This window comes from Periplaneta americana, chromosome 1 (assembly GCF_040183065.1).
Source record: "Periplaneta americana isolate PAMFEO1 chromosome 1, P.americana_PAMFEO1_priV1, whole genome shotgun sequence".
In the NCBI taxonomy this organism is placed as follows: domain Eukaryota; kingdom Metazoa; phylum Arthropoda; class Insecta; order Blattodea; family Blattidae; genus Periplaneta; species Periplaneta americana.
In genome coordinates, this window is record NC_091117.1 from 209,044,651 (window position 1) to 209,065,951 (window position 21,301).

At 36.4% G+C, this 21,301-nt stretch overlaps 1 long non-coding RNA gene across 1 annotated transcript in view; it reads right to left on the bottom strand.

Annotated features, from left to right (window-relative positions):
* LOC138707006 (uncharacterized) overlaps nt 1-6,317 on the bottom strand; it is a 116,753-nt gene extending 110,436 nt beyond the window's left edge. Inside the window, exon 1 of the long non-coding RNA XR_011334143.1 lies at nt 5,491-6,317. This is a non-coding gene — a long non-coding RNA (uncharacterized lncRNA). The remainder of the gene's footprint in view (nt 1-5,490) is intronic.
* Between the last annotated feature and the right edge of the window lie 14,984 nt (nt 6,318-21,301).

Genomic DNA, 21,301 nt, shown 5'->3' on the forward strand with positions numbered 1-21,301 from the left:
TAGTGTGCAGTTGATAATGTGAAAGCTCACACAACACGTTAAAAAAAACATTATCACATGACAAACAAAATCAGTTAAACGTGTAAAATGGTGTCTAAACAAATAGCTACTGAAGTAAGCTGCAATATCGTCCAGCCGTTGAACTACCTTTCGGTCAATAGGCCTATCGACTACGAATGAACTCACCAAAACTGCCCACTGCTTCCGCGTTTCTTGGTAACTGAAGTGCTGGTCACGGGCATTACCTGTGGCGCAGGTTATGTGCCGTCATGGGGAAGAACATGAAAAATAACTTCGTTACGTACTGCGCAATCTCTCGCCCACGCATGTTCTGCCTATTTAAAACCGATTAACTCAAAATTCTCAGAATTCATCTTATAGTTCAGTCCACTATTAAAAAGGCAGCAATAGTTGAATCTCTAACTATGGTCTAGAAGTCAACTTGCCAGCATTAAACTAGAGAAATTAACTGAAAATTTCACAACATTTTAAAGAAACAAGATTCTTTCACGAAATTTTCAAACCTAGTCTGAAATATGGTCTGTTTTAAGCTACCAGTGCATTGGTTAATGTCTGATCGAAGAAAATACGTACTGAGAAAAATAGCTGGAGCAGATTCTCTGCTTTAAGGAAAATTTGAGTGACCAACCGTATAAATTAATGGATCCTAACCTTACATTAATGAAATAGGTCAGACTTCAAAATTATCGAATTAATAACGATACTATTGCCACATTCGTCTTTTCCAAAGTCTAAAGGAATTCTCCATGCTTTTTTTAGAGGGTTATTTAACGAAGCTGTATAAACTACTCCTTAAGACTGGTGATAGCAAATACCTTACTATAATACCGGACAGCTGTAAGTTATACTAGCAGCATTAACGATGAGGTGTAGTATTATGACCAGAAATACAAATATTAACATACAGGAATCGGACTATTGTTTAAAACGTGAGGTAGTAACGTGGAATAATATACGAGACACTCAAATGTTGAATAATATTTAATGTAACATTTTATATCAAAGCTACATACCTATTACTAAAAATATTGCACACTTCGTAGTCTACTAGTTTCCGTAATTACCTAATTGTCACATATTTTTTCTTTGCTTTAGTGCAACATAATTGCTATTAATAGTAGGCCTAATATGCGTTACAAGAGCGGTATGTTTAAGTTTTCATGTTCGAGGAAAAGTTTGAAAAAGCGAAACGTAGTTTAGCTTTTTTAATTTCCGAGAATTGAAAGAAAACATACCGCTCGTGTATCGTACATTATTTTGTGCGAAGATAGTTTATTACATACCTGAAAGAGGAATTTCTAATTAGTTACAATGAAATCTCCATCTTGGTTTCTGTTCAATGACTGCAAATTTGCAAAACAAAAATATCTATCTTCAACATTGTTGCTTCAAAACGTTTTCTGTGTTTACTATACTGCGCCGTTCGCGCGCAGAACTTCTAGCTGTCCGGTATTATTATAGTAAGGTATTTGGTGATAACGAGATAATATTTGGCATGAGGAGGCAGAGAATTAGCCATAGATTACCTGACAATCGCCTACGGTTGGGAAAACCTCGGAAGAACCTTAACCATGTACTCAGTCTAAGAGGGAATCGAAACCCTCGCCCGAGCGCAACTCTGGATCGGCAGGCAAGCGCCTTTGCCGACTGAGCTAGTACTCCATGCTCTCAGTAGGCCTACCTAACATTATAGACCTAGTGTATGAAATGAAAAATAACTTAGCTGCACGTTGTGTGCAGATACAAAAGAAACACTGGAGCACAATGAGAAAATGACCACAGATGCAAATGCCTAAGGATAATTTGTATCAAAGTACGCATAGAAATGATTTTTAAAATGCGAAGTCCACAGGTCAACAACTACTGCTGTGCCACTTGTGGACTTCGTAATTACGATGATAAGTACACTAGCGATAAAGTTCTTTGACTTGGACAACCATTAGGCTAATTTCCTTGTTAATGTTGAGCAATACGTTGAATGACTCTGCAAAACGTGGAGCAGGAAGACGCGAATATCACCCTCCTATAGGATTAGGCCTAGCCTATACAAAATTAATTTTATAACAGACTAGTAAGTGCACCATTTACCAACAAAACCTATCACGTTTATAGAAACAGGACAAATAGTGGTAAATCAATATTTAAATAGGCTAATTAACAATAGTAGCACATCCATTAACCAGTCAAACTAGGCCTAAGGTAGTCAGCGCATGCTGTAAACAAAGGTTAATACAAACACTGAAAACATACATAACTGCTGCTGCTATAGGTCTGTAGCTTTTCAATACCGGTATCTTAAAAGTTTCATTTTCAGTCATTTTTGTACTACACCAAACTGACTACAAAGTTATCATTGGTTGGGTTACATGAGAAGAGAAATCTGCAGTCATTTTCTCTCTTATATCGAATTATGCACACTTCATCCCCCTATTATTTATTCGCTCTCTCGCTATCACAATATTAATACTCGATCACAACGCGGTAACACGCTAGAAATTCCACTTCACACATCATCTCTGTATTCATCTTTCACCACATCATCTCTGTATTCATCTTTCACTGTTGCTACCTCTCGTCACTGGAACTCTCTGCCGTCTGAAGTCAAGGGCTGCCGAACATTGAAATATTTCAAATCCAAGTTAGAAAATTATCTTATGATGAGTTGCCAAACTAACTTACTATTATGACAAGTGTTGTATTGCATGTTTCCACGTATTCACATTTTTTTATGGTCTAGTGATATTTAACTTATTTTATATTTTTGTTTTCATATTTTCGAATAAAGGTATATCTATAATGTGATAAGTTGAGCTATATATAATCATAATTTTCCTTACTGTGTGTACTTAAAAATATTGTATTCATTGTATGCTTTGTACTGCACTATTTTATTACTATTCTTATTATTATTATTGTTACTATTACTATTCTTATTTTTATCATTATTGTTATCAATAATTGTCTTCTTTTTTATACTTTGTATGTCTCATTTATTTTCACCTGCTGTTCACATTTTATTATGCTTTTTCCTTTCTTTCTGTAGGTTACATATTATGTCTGATTTCTACTTACTTGTTGTTTACATTTTATTATTATTATCTTATTCAGTTTTGTGTATAAGATTGTAGTGTACTTTTGTAAATTTGTAGTGTTTTTTGTAACGCAGTTTTACTCCTATTGAGTGTTAGAGAAGGCCGTATGGCCTTAACACTGCCAGGTTAAATAAATCATCATTATTATTATTATTACAAATTGAAAACATTCTTAACGCATAATTCGTTACGCAGATCTCATTCGTGAAATCCACCGAGCATTAATTACCTGCTTTCGCTTCTGAAATCTATCCCTATAAACATTTTTCGACAGAATTTCGCACGTCAATCCTATTGTTAGGCTACTTGCAATAACTTATTGCCTACTGTGTCAAGAGTTTAGAGCATGGTGCAAGGCAGGCAGGCATTATAAGAACAATATCCATGCAAACCTGTGCTTTTATACAATCTAAACAACATCCAAGCAAACCTGTATTTTTATACAATGAAGACTAACTCAGCCTTCGGCAATATGAAAATCAACTCCAATACTTATGAGCACAATGGATATAAGCATAACAAAATAGCCTACTTTAAACTGGTCCTTGTGAAACTATTGCCCAAAACACGAAACTAGCTAAATCAAATTAACCTAGGCCACTCCGAACTTCTATTTTAGAGAACTTCAAAATTAACTGACGAATTAGTTCTACAGAAATGCGTATCCTACTTCTGCGTGTAGGAAAAAATGTGGCGTAAACTGTACAAATTGTTTCACCATTTTCAGCAACACTATAATTACACAATACCTTCTGGTTAGCAGGGTTTCCCATAATGCAGCACAAACCACTTTCGACCATACACTTTCCCAACATGAGTTACATCTTGTACTAACTAATGCATGCACACACCGCGCGATCCGACAACAGAACTTCTTGGTAAGAAATGGGAACAGATCTGTAGAGATCACGTGACCACAAGCCAACTATCACGTGACTTTTCTTGCTTCGTGTATGTATACGCAATAGATTCTCTACCAATAGTACAGCTCTCTGCCACGAACTGGCAGCCATTTTGGTTCAACGTCTTCTCACACGTTCCAAGGAAGCAGCAACACGAGCAGCGGGCCAAAGAATCTAGGGCCACGACCTCCATATACGAGGTGGCTTGGCTTGGCCTGTCCGAGTGATAAATCTTACGGAAATAAGTCTGTGCGCCACGTGAACACGAGCGGGAACAAAAATTACACAACTTCAATACGCTAAGTGCTAAAAAATTAAATTTTATATAATTTCGTAACTTTAGATGCTTGTAACAATTATTTGGGGGGGGGGGAGTGAAACTATATTAAATGTGAAGCACAGGAACGCCATTTCATAATTTCAATTAAGAAACACGCCAAACGAATCATCTTTGCACCAAAAAGTGGATGCTCCCTGGACCAAAAATACACAAATTCAATCTTCTAAAACGATTTTTTTTGTTTCAATACTTTCATTTTATAGTTTACTTCAGCGATTTTAAAAAGGTAAGAAGTGGCGTTCCTGTAATTTACAATTACCGAAACATCCATATATCCGACGTAGAATACCATAAATAGGCCTATAACTGCAGTGAGATCTCAAGCAACCAAATTATTCTGTACCCTATTTGGACTAGTTGAAACTAGGACTTACATGAACACTCGTAAAACAAAGCAAAAGCCGTACAATAGGTCTTAGAAGGGAAACTGACTATTTTAGTCTGTAAGCGCTTTGTACATCGTACAAATACAGACTAAGTTTCGAAGTACCAATTACAAAATGGTCATCGGAAATGTATTGCACTAGCGAACATTAAGAATCTCCTCAAATCTTATATAATTAGTGAAAACTCTTAAGACGACAATTTATGCAAACTTCATATAATTATGGTAAAACATTAAACAAAATCATTTCGAAATAATTAAAAGTACAAGACTGGAAAAAACTACGTATATTACGTTTTCGACGCTTCCATTACTTCAAAATGCATATCCTCCGAGTAAAATCAATAGTACGGAGACAACTCTCATATGCGCAGGTACAAAACCAGGAAGCATCTCCTATGATCTACTTACAACGCATAATCAAGACACTCGATGCACGACGAATCTTTGAATAGTGATTGGATTATACTTCATAGAAATGAAACTACGCATTAACCTTTTTTAACAGTATTTAAAAAAATTAAGAGATTCGTTTGAGAATAATTAATAAGTCCTGATAACAAATGCCCCATTTTATTCACACACACAAGTTTCGAACTCTGTTTAACTACCTACAAGTGCGCTATGTTCCACCCAGCAGAATGATAATCCGGAAGCTGAGAGAAAATAGGTCGACCTCCCACAGTGATATCACAACTCTTTTATGGTAATTAAGACTACAAATACAAGAACAAATCAAAAATTAATTACTTGCCACATCAGTAGAGTGCAGATGAACAATCTTCTTATCACTTTTAACCAAATCAGTCACTTTTTTCAATACATCCTGAACAATGAAACAACTGCGAGCAAAGCTGCAAACCTAACACGCAGAGTCCTAATCTCAAATACGAGGCTGTCCTCCGTTGGTCTCTCCAGGCAGCTCGACCCCGACTTGCCCCACTTCTGAGGCCCCTCCCTTGGCGTCATTACAACTGCGCGCGCAGGAACTCTATTGGTTACACCCGGTACTTCGCCTTCTCATTGGTCGAGAGAGAGATCTGTTTCCCGGTTGGCTGGAGTTGTTCACTCCGTTAACGATCGGTGTCGGAAACGACTGCGTGGAATATCGAAAGAACGACGCAACGATTTGGGCGGGTAAAGAAATGACTGATGACATATCCAGCACACCGCGGTAGCCGCCTTGCTCACCCGCTCTATCGTCTCCAACAACAAACTCCACGTGCAGGCTGGGGTGACCAACCTCGCTCGCCTCGGTTCATATCCGGCCGGCACTTCTTCGCGGTACAGCAGCAAATTTCCACCCGTAGCATGTCTTGCAATATAAGCTGCGTAAACTTACTACTGTATAAACTCCGGCCATACTATGAAGAAGACTGACAATAACTTTCACATTTCTGAATAAAAAATCAGATTTTAAATAAACATCTGCGGAAAAAACAGCCTAGAGTGTATCGATACTGGCATCAAATTAGGTGTCAAATTTAATAAAATTGCTTATGTAAGAGAGAAGTTTTATATGATATTCTTATTGAATTTGGTATTCCCAAGAAACTAGTTGGATTAATTAAAATGTGTCTCAGTGAAACGTACAGCAGAGTCCGTATAGGTCAGTTTCTGTCACATGCATTTCCAATTCACTGTGGGCTAAAGCAAGGAGATGCACTATCACCTTTACTTTTTAACTTTGCTCTAGAGTATGCCATTAGGAAAGTCCAGGATAACAGAGAGGGTTTGGAATTGAACGGGTTACATCAGCTGCTTGTCTATGCGGATGACGTGAATATGTTAGGAGAAAATCCACAAACGATTAGGGAAAACAAGGGAATTTTACTGGAAGCAAGTAAAGAGATAGGTTTGGAAGTAAATCCCGAAAAGACAAAGTATATGATTATGTCTCGTGACCAGAATATTGTACGAAATGGAAATATAAAAATTGGAAATTTATCTTTTGAAGAGGTGGAGAAATTCAAATATCTTGGAGCAACAGTAACAAATATAAATGATACTCGGGAGGAAATTAAACACAGAATAAATATGGGAAATGCCTGTTATTATTCGGTTGAGAAACTTTTATCATCCAGTCTTACTTACTTACTTACAAATGGCTTTTAAGGAACCCGAAGGTTCATTGCCGCCCTCACATAAGCCCGCCATTGGTCCCTATCCTGAGCAAGATTAATCCAGTCTCTACCATCATATCCCACCTCCCTCAAATCCATTTTAATATCATCTTCCCACCTACGTCTCGGCCTCCCTAAAGATCTTTTTCCCTCCGGCCTCCCAACTAACACTCTATATGCATTTCTGGATTCGCCCATACGTGCTACATGTCCTGACCATCTCAAACGTCTGGATTTTATGTTCCTAATTATGTCAGGTGAAGAATACAATGCGTGCAGTTCTGCGTTGTGTAACTTTCTCCATTCTCCTGTAACTTCATCCCTCTTAGGCCCAAATATTTTCCTAAGCACCTTATTCTCAAACACCCTTAACCTATGTTCCTCTCTCAGAGTGAGAGTCCAAGTTTCACAACCATACAGAACAACCGGTAATATAGGCCTAACTGTTTGATAAATTCTAACTTTCAGATTTTTTGACAGCAGACTAGATGATAAAAGCTTCTCAACCGAATAATAACACGCATTTCCCATATTTATTCTGTGTTTAATTTCCTCCCGAGTGGCATTTATATTTGTTACTGTTGCTCCAAGATATTTAAATTTTTCCACCTCTTCGAAGGATGAATCTCCAATTTTTATAGTTCTATTTCGTAGAATATTCTGGTCACGAGACATAATCATATACTTAGTCTTTTCGGGATTTACTTCCAACCCTATCGCTTTACTTGCTTCAGCTAGAATTTCCGCGTTTCCCCTAATCGTTTATGGATTTTCTCCTAACATATTCACATCATCCGCATAGACAAGAAGCTGATGTAACCCATTCAATTTCAAACCCTCTGTGTTATCCTGAACTTCGAAAAACTGATTAGTGAAATTAAACATTTGGGTCTTAACATTAACGAAAAACTGAATTTATGCTCATCGCAAAGAAATGTGTAATAGGCTTAACACACTTGAAGTATAAAACGTAATATTTGAAAGCGTCTTAAATTTATGAAACTTTGTTGTGAAACTTGCAGAATTATAGGCCTAAATTATTTAGAAGAGGAAGACATAGAAACTAGAATTACTACAAATAAAAAAAATTCAGAAGTTACAGAACAATAAATATTTTAACCGCTCTTCTCTAAAGCGAAGAAACTTGGGTAACTTCAGACAGTAAGAAAATCTTCCATGCACTAACTTAGGCCTAATTAGTCTACATTTCAAAATTAAATATTGAGATAATTTTACGATTAATAAAAAATACACATGGAAAATAAGCAATAAAGAAACACTACCACAGACATTTATAGGCCTAGATAACAGGACTTAATTGCAAAGATCCCAAGTAAACAATTAAGATGGTTATGATATTTTAGCCCATGTATGTTTTTCCAAGCGTTTACAACTTGAATACAAACTAGAGAAGAAATTAAGTACAATACCGTATTTATTCGCATAATGTACTCCCCCGTATAATGGACGCATCCCAATTTTTCGCGTTAAATTTAAAAAGAAATTCCCGCGTAATAGACGCATGGAGGAATGTGAATCTGTGACAAATGATAGAAGTGATGCAGTGAATGAGGTAAGGCTAGTGTTTGTTAATAATAATAATAATAATAATAATAATAATAATAATAATAATAATAATAATAATAGTAATAATAATAATAATAATAATAATAGTCTAATAATAATAGTAATAATAATAATAATAATAATAATAATAATAATAACAATAATAATAATAATAATAATAATAAAGTGTCTTGTCTTATTATCGCTGTATTCAATGTTACATGTTATCATCTGTTTATACAACTGCTGCTAACTATCGATCGTCGTAAGTGCGACGTGATCGATATAGGCCTATAGCCTAAATTATAGTTGCGGCCCATATAGGCCTATCGTTACGTAATCTACCGATTATGTCAGCATTCGAACTGGCGCATCTTCAATGCATGTTTTTTTTTTTCACTAAAATTTTTTCCTCGCATAAAGGACGCACCCCAGTTTTTTGTTATAAAATCGAAAAAGAAAGTGCTATTACGCAGGTAAATACGGTAGGCTATTTAACTTTTAGGAACAGCAGAAATGAGAACAAAAATAGCTGTGGTATGAAAATAATAGTTCCAAATTTGAATTTTTCTGATCGTATTACTTCATCCTACACGAACCTATTAAACATGAGGATATTTTTAATAAATTTAACGAAATAAATAAGACACAATGAAATGGGTCCTACAAAAACATAAGTAGGCCTACCGGCAGACAATATCGGAAGAACAATGATGCAACTACAAAACTGGGGTGAATATTAAAAATAACTGATAGATCTATAGTCTAGTATTTAAAAATAACCAATAATTACAAGTTATTTTGCTTGATTTCGATTGTCACAATATTTTTTTTTCAAACATTTATTACTAATTTTTATAAGATGTAGGCCTATTTAACTTAGAGACTATCGGTCTTACTAATAAAAACTCTATATACAGACGTTTAACTGTCTTATACCTATACAATGAGTAGCTCGTTTATAAGCCGTGTGTAAATTCCTTACTAATAATCACTACAAACGTCGTGTATAACAGTATATATGCTACACAGCTACGTCATAGTTTCGTCAATACTTCGTTACGAAAGGTAATAGAATATCTGAGGTTCTCTATTGCATCCGGTAGAGCGCTCTAGTGTGGGCGTGTTAAGTATCGATAGTACAACTGGCTCTAATCGATTACCACACTATATTTTGGTCAAAGAGTACAAGCTACAGCAATGTTATTCTAATTATTCTGTGCTCTTTGGTTTGTTCTTCTTTGGTTACTAGGCAACCATCATCATAAAATGACAGTCGATACGAACAGCTGTTAGAGGGGCGGCCATTTTTTCGCTATATACAACGCTTAAACAAGGGGTTTCGTGTATATAACTACTGCAAAGCAATTCCCATTGTATAGTTACAGGCTGTTTATACGTCCATCGCTTATGCATGGTTTATTAGTAAAGTTTTCTGTCTCAACTCTGCGTAAGTCTCGTATAAAAACTATACACGGTTTATTAGTAAGACCGTATGTAAATAATACTGTTTTTTGCTTCTCCTGAAAATCATTCTATGTTCCACTTACGTCGTTGTTCTTCCGGAACAGCGATGTTAAAATTGTTTAAAGTTTTAGTTCCTAGAAGACTGACTTATAAGCCAGAAATTTATAGGTTAATACTCACAAATAACTGTATGATGCAGAAATAAAATTAGGCCTACATTCATGATTGAACGGTGAATCTTTACAGAAACTCCAAAGAAATAAAGAGGGGCCTACACGAAATGCTCTGTAGTCTAATTATTTACATAATTGATAAGTATAGCTTAAATTGGTAGGTCTACTATAAGGATAGGATAAGGCCACATTTTATTTTAAAAAATGATCATCGGTTTTTGGGCCTTTCACCGTTTCCGTTCTCGCTGAAGATCGTGAACCGACACTTTGCATTCGTAAGCATCGATAATTCCTGCTCATTTGAGAAGCGTGATGTAAGACAGGAAGATTAACACAAGTGACACACATCCTGTCGCTGTAAAGAGACAACAGGCCTACTCCATTTTTCTGTCGGGAGCTGAATCGTGCTTTCTGAATATGAAACCAGATTCGCTATCGTTTGATCGGCAGTCTTTTAGGCTACGATTCGAGCTGAAGAATTAAAAACCAAAAGGGAAATGGAATATTGGGAAGAGAAAAAAATATAGGCCTATTAAAGTGACAATTTAAACCAGTTAAGACTAAGTTATATTTAAGCCGATACACGTCAGTGAGCCCATACCGTGCAGTCTGATGATAATATAATGATGGATATTTAATTATATGAGGCTATAAATGCAAAATTTGTCTTATAAAAATAAGTTCGGCACGGTAGCCTACCGCACAACCTACTTGATGTTCACTAAAATTATCGCATGGAATTTGTTTCCTTCAAAACTTGCCTATTTACAATTTCATGAGTTCTCGAAAATCGTTATTAAATGCGTAACTACCCCAATAGGCTATAAAGCTTATTAAGTCGATTCAATAGAAAAGGTCCAACGCAAGGCAGCAAAATATGTCAAAATGGGGAAGGGACATGGTGAGGAGATAGTAAAAGACTTAGGGTGGGAACTTCTCAAATCAAGGCGACGAAAAACCAGACTCACCGGATTGTTTAAGGCACAAATGGGACACAAAGCATGGACCGATATCAATGCTAGATTAGCAACACCATCATACTTAGGAAGGGCTGATCATATTAGGAAGTTTAAATGTAGAAAACAAAGAACGGACGTGGCAAAATTTTCTTTTGTTAACTGCACAATAGTAGACTGGAACAGCTTACCTGCGGCAATCTTTCAGGGTGGTCCTCTTAAAATCAATACATTTAAGGAAAGGTTAAGAAGATTAAACTGAAAATGTAATTGGTGGTGCAGTGTAATTATTTAAGTTGTGTCATGTACTTAATTGAATTGATATATAATTAAGTTGATATGTAATTATTAAGTTGATATGTAAATAAATTAAGGTGATATGTAATTAATTAAGATGATATGTAATTAAGTTGATATGTAAATAAATTAAGGTGATATGTAATTAATTAAGATGATATGTAATTAATTAAGGTGATATGTAATTATTTAAACTGGTAATAGTTGGGTGAAATAGAAGTACTTATAAGTTAGATTTACTTTTGCTTATCGCAGGCGTTATTATAGAATAGTTTTTAATTATAGTCCTAGGTTTATTGCATCTACTATTTATAGATTTACGTTTATTTCATTTTATTTCATTTAGGTTTATTTTATTTTATTTCATGTAATTGCAATTATTGTATATTATATATCATTGCCACCGGGTGTATACCCAATTGTAATGTTAATAAATACATAGGCCTACATACATACATACATAAAATTTGATGCAAAACTTGCACAAACCTTCCATAAAGTTCTGAGCAAATCGTTCTGATCCCTGGGTTTATGCATATTTATTGGAAAGTCTCAAGCAAAACTTTTGCATAGACTATTTCATCTATTTTACTCTAATTAAAATTTGAAATGTTCTCTGTAATCAATTTGTAGAACAATGTTTCATTCTGTAGCTTCAATTATTATTGTCAAGTAATAAGAATTGGCCTATATTCAGTTATTATCATCATTTAATTAGTGTACTTTCTTCAAAACTTGTCTTATCCATATCATTATTTTAACTATTATTATTATTATTATTATTATTATTATTATTATTATTATTATTTGTAATTATTGTGTATTGTCATTGTATAGGCTAGGCCTATTATGTAATTGCATTGTGTATTAATTGTCATAATTAGGGAGCGGATTTTTATATGCTAAAAAATTTAAATATATTTATTTTTTATGTGCTAAAAAGTACAGAAATATTTGCTAAAAATTAAAAAAAAAATTTTTTAATATGACAAAAATACCTTACTTAGCTTGGAAAAAAAAATGTTAGGGCCTACTAGGTATCCACAAACCACACTTGAGTGCTAATAGATGGCCAAAGGTCATCTCCAAATTCTCCATCACAAATGCATGCCGATTACCTCTGAACGACTTTTCACATCACAGGGCGTCAGACGTGCATATTTAAAGATAGGAATGTCACAAACACAAACACCGTCAATTTCACCTACAGGCACACCCTCCAATACTTGAGCAACTTTACACATTTTTTTATACCCACTGTTTTTCCCAAACACATTCTGGAATTTGTCCCTTAGTAGTTGTACTTCTGAACCTGGTAGCGAGACTAGTTTAATTTTCATGGCACGCACCTCCCTGTTTCAGAAAACAGATTTTTGGATGTTTCGAGTTTTTTTATGGTTTCACACAAAAAGATTAGATTTGCTAATAAGAAAGGCAAATCGTTTTTTAAACAACCATCTTTCAGTATATCTTGAAGGATATCGATTGACGAAGCCCGATAACAGGGTATCACAACAAGATGTATTGCCTTACTTGATGGACATGAGCAAGAGGCGAGAGATTTGTTTAAGTTAAATAATGTTCATACCCTTGATTTAGTTTTAAAATGTTTAAAATTTCTTCTAAAAAATGATTCAAGTAAAAAAACTCCCACATTTATGTGTTTATAATAGATTTCCTGAAAATATGTATTTACATATATTTGTTTTGTGAAAATATGTGTTTTCATGTGAAATAAAATTCGGGTTTTAAACTTGAAGCTTCATGTTTGGAATTTTTAACTTTGTCAATTGTGTTTTATCACACGCAAAAATAATATTTAATTGCATAGAAATCCGCTCCTTAGTCATTATTACTGTGTATAATTAAGTTACCACTGCCACCGGGTGTTTGCCCACTTACAGTGTAAATAAACAGCCTACATACATAGGCCTACATTAACTAGCATAACTGGTCTTATAAAAAATAAGGGTTTAATACTATCATACAATATAATCTAACACATTTTTCCTGTTTCAGTGGCCAATAGTTTAGGTTTCAGGAATTTTTTGCGAATTGTGCAAAATCATTTCATACGGACAAGGCGAATTTTGCATCATGTACAGGGACATCATTTTATTTTTACTTCAATTTTTATTGTACCTGAGTTTTTTAATGTACTTCACTCCCACCCCTTCTACTAAGGAAGTTCCAACTCCACACAGAGCCAAGACAGCAGATAGTAACCAGTACTGAGTTACTGAGTATAGTACGTTCCAGAAATATGATCGCGTTTTCCAGTGACGAAAGAGCTTTTAATATTGAATCATATTTTCGCACAGGTACTGTCCGATTTCCCCCACCTGCTTCTGTTCGCCTCTCTGTAAAAGCTGGGCTGTCTTAGCTCTTTTCTGAAAACATTAATTTCTCTTAGGAATTGGACGTTTACGTAATATTATACAGCTGTTTAATTTAACTTAAATAAAAGGGCCTCGTTAAGTAATTAACTGTCACGTGATTTCCTCCCTTTCTACAATCCTGCGGCATAACCACTTGGACGGACAGTAGATAGCATGTCTGAGTAATTTTATATTTTCGGGTCGGGCAGAAGTGAAGATTGAATTCACAGTACGTAGAGTAGGTACAGAATTATTTCAACATGAGTTACTAGTACGAAGGACGAAACTGGCAATTGGAATTAGATGCAATAGTCTATAGTGCGATAATATGCACAAAAGAACTGAAGCCTGTATCGAAATGAACGGCCACCGTTTTCAAAATTGTGTTTAAATATTCATATTATGATTATTTTTCAATTTAACTTCTTTCTCTATATTGTACGCTAATGTGCTGTAGACAGTATAATATACACTGCATAATGAATACGTTCGCATGGATAATTCAGTTCGTGAGTAAAAACACTTATTGTTAATACAGTACTGTACTTTGATTAAAGAAAAACCTAATGAAAATTATCAAACTCAAAATCGCGATATTTCCTAGTTTACGTAAATGAACTATTTTTCTTCCATCCTATACCTAGTAGAGTGATTTGTGTTTTACGCCAGTATCATCGAACTCCAGTCTTGGAGGGGGGAGCAAGCGGTGTTTCCGGTTCTCTAAAGGTATAGACAGGTTAATATTAAAAATGTTAGTAAAAATAAAATGATGTCCCTGTATAAGTTTACCGATAGTTGCGAAACTCCACAATAAAGCTGTAAGGGGCCGAGAAGTCTTCAGGAACACAGGAAAGGTTTACGCTAACAAAGAATCAGACAGAAGCCTCCAGGCTACCAGTGAAGGGGAGGAGGATGGAAACTGAACAACTCCTTCCAAACAATTCTTCGGCGACCTTGGACTTCACGTATCAATAGACGTGGCTTCCGATCGCAAGCCGAGTAACCCATCTCCTCCAGTAGCTATCCCAACATGTCGCTGATTCGGTAGCGCCTCTGCGAACTGTGACGCAAAGACTATTGCAACCTCCGGTACGTTGTGTTGTGGTTCAGTCGCCTCTCTGCCGAAGTGGAAACACGTGGCGAGGAAAACAGTTTCTGTTGCCTGAATCGTGGCTCGACTGCAAACTGAATTTAATACAGCACTGCTGAAGGTGCCTGTGACCGCGTACCATTCTATATCACTACCCGACTCTTCCATAAGGGGAGAGGATGGTATTTTTTTTTAACTTTTTTCCTATTTGGTGTAAAATATTAATTTTTTGTATGTAGAGAGCTCATAGCTGTGGCAACTCAACCAAATAAAAATATTTTGAAAAAAAATTCGGCGTAATAGATCGACTATTGATCAGATTTTTTGTATTCGACAGATAATGGAGAAAAAATGGGAGCATAAGGGTACAGTACATCAGTTATTCATAGATTTCAAAAAGGCATATGACTCGGTTAAGAGGGAAGTATTATATGATATTCTTATTGAATTTGGTATTCCCAAGAAACTAGTTCGATTAATTAAAATGTGTCTCAGTGAAACATACAGCAGAGTCCGTATAGGTCAGTTTCTATCTGATGTTTTTCCAATTCACTGCGGGCTAAAGCAGGGAGATGCACTATCACCTTTACTTTTTAACTTCGCGCTAGAATATGCCATTAGGAAAGTTCAGGATAACAGGCAGGGTTTGGAATTGAACGGGTTACATCAGCTTCTTGTCTATGCGGATGACGTGAATATATTAGGAGAAAATACACAAACGATTAGGGAAAACACGGAAATTTTATTTGAAGCAAGTAGAGCGATCGGTTTGGAAGTAAATCCCGAAAAGACAAAGTATATGATTATGTCTCGTGACCAGAATATTGTACGAAATGGAAATATAAACATTGGAGATTTATCCTTCGAAGAGGTGGAAAAATTCAAATATCTTGGAGCAACAGTAACAAATATAAATGACACTCGGGAGGAGATTAAACGCAGAATAAATATGGGAAATGCGTGTTATTATTCGGTTGAGAAGCTCTTATCATCCAGTCTGCTGTCCAAAAATCTGAAAGTTAGAATTTATAAAACAGTTATATTACCGGTTCTTCTGTATGGTTGTGAAACTTGGACTCTCACTCTGAGAGAGGAACATAGGTTAAGGGTGTTTGAGAATAAGGTGCTTAGGAAAATATTTGGGGCTAAGCGGGATGAAGTTACAGGAGAATGGAGAAAGTTACACAACACAGAACTGCACGCATTGTATTCTTCACCTGACATAATTAGGAACATTAAATCCAGACGTTTGAGATGGGCAGGGCATGTAGCACGTATGGGCGAATCCAGAAATGCATATAGAGTGTTAGTTGGGAGACCGGAGGGAAAAAGACCTTTAGGGAGGCCGAGACGTAGATGGGAGGATAATATTAAAATGGATTTGAGGGAGGTGGGGTATGATGATAGAGACTGGATTAATCTTGCTCAGGATAGGGACCGCTGGCGGGCTTATGTGAGGGCGGCAATGAACCTTCGGGTTCCTTAAAAGCCATTTGTAAGTAAGTAAGTAAGTATATATTTGGGGGCCCAAATTTAAAAAAAAATATACCCAATGCAGGATTGCACTAAAACCGATATAATATCTAAACCGTTTTTAAAGATAGATTCAAACAGTTTTTTGCAATGTATTTGCAAAAGCATGTTCTACAAACTGTCTGTAACAGAATTTTGATATTAGTCCCTACGTTTGTAAAATAAACAATTAAAATTTAATAACAATTTTCTGATTTCCTTTCTTGCAAACAAACGGACGTATTTTTTAAATGAAATCAATTAACAAAATTCTGTTACAGAGAAAAGTTTCCTAATAGTCTAAAGAATGTGTGTTCTCAATTTCATGCATGTATCTTTAATAGTTCAGAAATTATATCCATTTTTGTCTGGCAATGTAGCAAAAAAATGAAGTTACTGGAAACCGATAAAAGTGGGCGTGTGATTTAAGAATCCATAACGCAGGAAGTTTAAAGATGACGTCTCAGCATCCGATAAGGGCACAAATACCCACAAAATGTTATGCTATGCATTCCACACATATCACAGGGTATTTAAAAATTTTTTTTTTGAAAATGTACTCATTTTTCACCAAAAAATACCATCCTCTCCCCTTAAGCCCAAAGTATGCCTACCAATCGACAATCAGACAGCCATAGTTCGAAACATGTGGAGGCAGACACACGTGCAAAAAAAGAAAGTCTAATATAAAGAGATTTGTCTGAAAGGGACGGTTAATTTTTTTCAGCAAAACTAATCCAAAATGTAAAAATTTCAAAATTCATATTTTACTTAAGTTTATATTTTTCGACCGCCTAAAAAAGAGTGCTGAGTGTTGTCATGTGGAGGAAAAGTATAATGAAGATGACATAACTTACAGTTCACACGCTTTAAACAATTGAATTCTATGTTATGCACGAATTAATTGTTGTTGTTATTATTATTATTATTATTATTATTATTATTATTATTATTATTATTATTATTATTATTATTATTATTATTATTATTAGGGCCTATCGTTAAGGCTGTTACTTAAAATATAAGACTAAGGGCTAAGCCTACATTATACTTAAGTTACTTACAAATGACTTTTCAAGAACCCGCAGATTCATCGCCGCCCTCACATAAGCCCGCCATCGGTCCCTACCCTGAGCAAGATTAATCCAGTCTCTATCATCATATCCCATCTCCCTCAAATCCATTTTAATATTATCCTCCCATCTACGTCTCGGCATCCCCAAAGTTCTTATTCCCTCCGGCTTCACAACTAACACTCTATATGCATTTCTGGATTCGTCCATACGTGATGCATGCCCTGCCCATATCAAACGTCTGGATTTAATGTTCCTAATTATGTCACATGAAGAATAGAATGCGTGCAGTTCTGCGTTGTGTAACTTTCTCCATTCTCCTGTAACTTCATCCCTTTTAGCTCCAAATATTTTCATAAGAACCTTATTCTCAAACATCCTTAATCTCTGTTTCTCTCTCAAAGTTAGAGTCCAAGTTTCACAACCAAGGCTACAGAACAAAAGGTAACATAACTGTTTTATAAATTGTAACTTTCAGATTTTTTGACAGCAGACTAGATGACAAAAGCTTCTCAACCGAATAATAACAGGCATTTCCCATATTTATTCTGCGTTTAATTTCCTCCTGAGTATCATTTATATTTGTTACTGTTGCTCCAAGATATTTGAATTTTTACACCTCTTCGAAGGATAAATCTCCTATTTTTATATTTCCATTTCGTACAATATTCTGGACACGAGATATAATCATATACTTTGTCTTATCGGGATTTACTTCCAAAGCTATCTCTTTATTTCCTTCAAGTAAATTTTCCATGCTTTCCCTAATCGTTTGTGGATTTTCTCCGAACATATTCACGTCATAAGCCAACAATATTAAAATGTAGTTAGGTCTACACGAAATCTTATTTCATTGCGCATCCAAGTAGAAAGATGGACTAATTTTTTCCGCTTTGCATAGAATTGAATAGATTGTAGGCCTAGAGAAACCGCAACGCGTCCATTCGTCTCTCAGCCGAGACGCTCGTGGATTCCAGTAACGCGGAGAGCTTGCTGTCGGTGACAGGGCAACGCAGCGCAGTATCTGTAATTCGAAATACCACTAACTATTAATGTGAAATAATTGTTTGGGTTGCTGGCTGAGAAGAAACTGCCTACTGAAGGATGCACTGGAAGGAATGGTGAACAAGAGTTCGGGGCAGAAGATATCAGATGATAGACGACATTAAGATATAAGCCTATGTATCATATGCGGAGACAAAGAGGAAGACAGAAAATAGGAAAGATTGGAGAAAGCTGGGTTTGCAGTGAAAGACCTGCCCTTGGGCAGAACATTGTGAATGGGTGACTACGTAGACCATAAGTTAGAATAGGCCCACTGGTATATAGACTTTTTTTCTTGGCGCTACAGCCCGTGAAGGGCCTAGACCGACCAGCAGGCTGCTGGCCTCATGCCCACATGCCGAAGCAGAGGTGGACGATCATCCAACCAGAATGGAGGTATCGTGTGGTTAGCACGATAATCCCCCCAGCGGTTATAGCTGGTATTCGCAACCGAATTTCGCTACCTATCGTAGCTCCCCAAGTGCATCACGATGCTGGGTGGGCACCGGTCCCATACACTGGCCGAAATTTCAAGAGAAAATTTCTTCCCCCATGACGAATCGAACCAGCCAGCGCGCATTCCGTAACGCGAGTCCTAGGCAGGATGCCTTAGACCGCGACGCCACGGCGCGGGACGCTATATAGACTATAATAAGTTAAAACATCACTTACCCAAATTAACAAAGCAGATGCAAAAACAGTTTGATCACAGTCTAACAGTCACGAAGCTCAATACGTAGTAAATATGCATCCATAGATAGTTGCTAACCACTAGGATCGCTAATATCGCTTCAAATAGTACCGGCACAATCTATTGTTCCTAGCATCCTCACAACTCAAGCTTCGTGACTGGTGATTGTAGGATATTAGACTGTTGTTTGACTCTTTGTTCCAAACATTTGTCGCACCTGTGCCAGAAGTGGTGCATTAGTCTACTTGTTGCTGTTTCCGTTCATAAATGAAAATATGGATTTCTCTGCTGTTGTTCTTCATTTCTTCTATGTGGATTACTGTGGTAAATAACACTGTGACGTTTACTTAAGATTTTCCCAGAAATAAAGTGACAAGGGATTAGATCGGGGATCGAGAATCTAATACTCTACGAAATTCTTCCATAGAATAGAGGGTTGTAGTTTATGTGCTGTCGCAGAATCCTGTTGGAAAAAGGCAAAAACACTCTCTCTCTCCAACATGAAGTTCGTCTGTACAACAATCTGCTGTAGGATGTGCTGTCGTAGAATTTTGTTAAAAAAAGAGGAAAATCACACTCCCTCTTCAACAAAATTCTGTAATAGCATATCCTAGCCTATATCTCACTGTAGTTCTACAGCCGATTACTATAGGCCAGCGTTTCTCAAACTTTTTTTGAAGCGGGGACCACTTTTTAAAGTCAGAACAGTTCCGAGGACCACCTTACTCTTGTTCCTTTCGAAAGCAAACTTATCATTTTCATAGCATATTTCAATACCGGTACTCTTATATTTTTATTTTTAAATCGAATTAAGGTTCGGTACTTTGGTCCTCCGTTATGAATTCGGATGGTCCCTGGCTGGGTTACAGGCGCTGCGCCAGATGTGCAGGGAAAAGATGTCGAGAAACACCATGTATATAGTGCTTTAAATCCCTCTTTTGTTGCTGAGAGTAGAGGGGGAAGTTGATAGACAGGATAATACATTTCATAAAATGTCAGTACTGGGAGAAAAAGTGAAATTCGATTGCCATGTGTCATTTCCAAACTCTGAGATTTTAAGCTATAGTGTGATACGCAATTCGTTTGAATTGTATTTTTTCTTCTGCAGTTTTTGAAGGACCACAAGGGCAGACCTCGAGGACCACAGGTGGTCCGCGGACCATAGTTTGAGAATCGCTGCTATAGGCTAAGGACAAACTTTAAAGAGAATTCGAGAATAGAATTATCTTTACGAATATGGAGAACTCTCGATCTTTCAACCTGGCCTAACCCTTTCTGGAGAAATATAAGAACAAACTGTAGGCTACAGAAATAATCCACATATCCTGGAAGAAATGAAAAATACCAATGGAGAAAAACACAGTGTCTATTAAATTTATCAACAGAAATTGCAGCGGTAAGCTTACGTCACTTCTTAAACAGATGTGAAAAATGAAGGCAGAGAGTTTCAATGTCTCCTTTCTTAATTTGGGTGAGTAGACCTAAGCGTTTTAACTGCTTAGGCCTAGGCCTATTTAGTAATGTTTTACGCACAGGCTCTAAATATCAATAAATATTGGCGAATTAACGATACTGCGCGGTGGATCAGCGATAGTAAGCTGTTCTGCGTAACCGGAGTTGGGAAACGGATGAACCGAGAGTCGGGTGACCCAGATGCGGTTTCTCTCAGAAGCGATTACCTATAGGCCTACTTAGTAAGCAAACGCGAATTCCTAAATCTGTCATTCCTCTCTTGCAAACGATATTGCAGGCCTACTCGTATTAGCCTACGGTTCCTCGTCCGACGAAATAAGTTCCTTTAGGCCTACACCAGTTTCCAAATAGTTTTATGAAAACTTACTGACACAGGATGGTCCAGTCTAGCTTTCAGATGGGCAGAGCATGTAGCACGTATGGGCGAATATGTAAGCTTATTATGAGACTGAACTTCCGGCTTACCTTACTTACTTACCTACTTACAAATGACTTTTAAGGAACTCGAAAGTTCATTATCGCCCTCACATAAACCCGCCATCGGTCCCTATTCTGAGCAAGATTAATCCAGTCCCTACAATCACATCGCACATTCCTCAAATCCATTTTTATATTATCCTCCCATTTACGTTTCGGTCTCCCCAAAAGTTTTTTTCCCTCGGCCTGCCAACTAACAATCTAGGCTACAGGGCCTATGCATTTCTGGATTTGCCCATAC